Here is a 1970-nt window from a genome sequence, read left to right as displayed (position 1 = left end):
AGATAGAAATGGGGGCAGGGGTGGGAGTTTGACGTTAGCTGAGGAGGGAGATAGAGATGGTTAGGGGAGGGAGAAGGGTAAGCAGGGGTGGAGATAGAAGTGGGGGCAGGGGAGGGAGTAGGGTGAGCAGGAGTGGGATTTAGGGGTGAGCAGGGGTTAAAGAGAGAGTAGGGTGGGGATGGTTTTACCCATTAAAGGCTGCTTTTCCCCCATTATTGTCTAATTGTGGTATATAGGAATATTGCTGATTTATGACATTTCTGTGCTTTTGATTTATTCACTTTATCACACTGACACTTTTATATTTAATATACATTTATATTTATTGTAGCCTATATGATGCGGGAAAGGACCCCCAAAACATGGTGGTGTTCCACAAAGTGACATTTTACAATTATTTTCTGAACTTTACAAATAACTTTCTGCCACCATCCATCAGGTTTTCATTGCTGGCTCCCCATACTGGCCTTTGTATAATTCCCAGTGACACTGAGACAGAAATCTGAAATATGACACTATCAATGGAATTAGAAGTGAAGAGTTCGAATTTAAAGAACACTAGCCAAACTGATTTCTGTATCATCTTCTTATTGCGTCCCCTTCAAAGGGATTTCACTTCCTGTCCCCTGAATCCAGTAATGGAGGCATGCTGGGACTTGCAGTGCTATTGCAGCTGATTGCCTTGCAGGTTGCGCACACATGGCTGGGGCAGATAGGGGGTTAATGAAGTGTGGAAGGTTTTCCTCTCGGCTGCATCCTGTTTCTTGCTTGTGGTGGAGGATGTTTGTTTATGAGCTGTGCAGCTTTTGGTTAGGAAGGGGTTAAAGTGGACCTGTCATTAAAATTCACAAGAAGCATTGCAGCACATATCCGCATTACCGCATGATTTTTTTCTTAATGTAAAAGTTCCTCTTTCCGTGAATAAAGTAAAAATTGTCCAAACATCGAAATCCCATTTTCCTTGGGCAGTGGTGGTATCCTGGGTATTTCATATCATTGGAGACTGTACATCATTGAAAGCTGATTTCAGTCAGACAGGGCATGTCTGATTTCAACTGGAGCCAATAAGTTTATTACCTTTGACACCCATGGAACCCCCTATATATTTACACATACAGAAGCAGGGAGCTATGGTGCAATCAATTTTAAATGGAGCCCCCATGTACACTCCCAATTTAGCTCCAATTCCCCTGCACTGGAGTTATCCTTTAGCCCTTTAAGCAAAACTGAACCTAATCAAAGCCTTGTTGACATTGTAGAGCCATAAAGAGCTCCCTGACCAATCAGCAGGCTTGTACAATGTGCAGGGCACACAAGGAAAAGGCTGCAGGGACAAAGACAAGTTGTCTTTGACGGAAATTACCGAAGTGTTTGCCAGTAATCAAGAGCTCGTTGGCGGAAAGAGCCGAAGAGCCGAAAGTGCGACGGAAAAATCCGAAGCAAAGGACGGGGAGAAGACGAGCGCTGTCGGAGATTGCCGAGCGGATACGGAAACGTGTCCCATGCGGATGCAGATAGGGAGGAAAGTTGGGAGTTGCTGGAGGTTCGGAAAACGGAGACCGGGGAACCGCAATACTGAAAAGAAGACTAAAATATAACCCCCCCCTGCAAGGTGAGTGGTACCGTCCGATATAATTGCAACATTTATCACCATTGTGTGCAACAAGTCCAACCAGAGCTGAAATATGAGACTGCAGAGGTGCAAACTCACTGCTCCTATATAGAGGACCTGTCATAAGAAAAATGTAGGGACCCCTTAAAATGGGAACAACAACACAAGCATGCAGCCAGTGAAAGCAAGCATATGTGTTCTTGGCCAGCATGCAGCAGATTTTTGCATTCCCTGTACAGCAGAGCTGGAGTGCAAGAGGAAGAAGCAGCACAAGGATCTGCTCAGTTCTGGCAAGAAGCATGCTGATAGGAGGAGACAATGGATTTCTCCAATGGGGACACAGCAATAAAAACCAGAT

This window comes from Pyxicephalus adspersus, chromosome 7, assembly GCF_032062135.1.
Source record: "Pyxicephalus adspersus chromosome 7, UCB_Pads_2.0, whole genome shotgun sequence".
NCBI lineage: Eukaryota > Metazoa > Chordata > Amphibia > Anura > Pyxicephalidae > Pyxicephalus > Pyxicephalus adspersus.
This window is presented reverse-complemented; position numbering follows the sequence as displayed.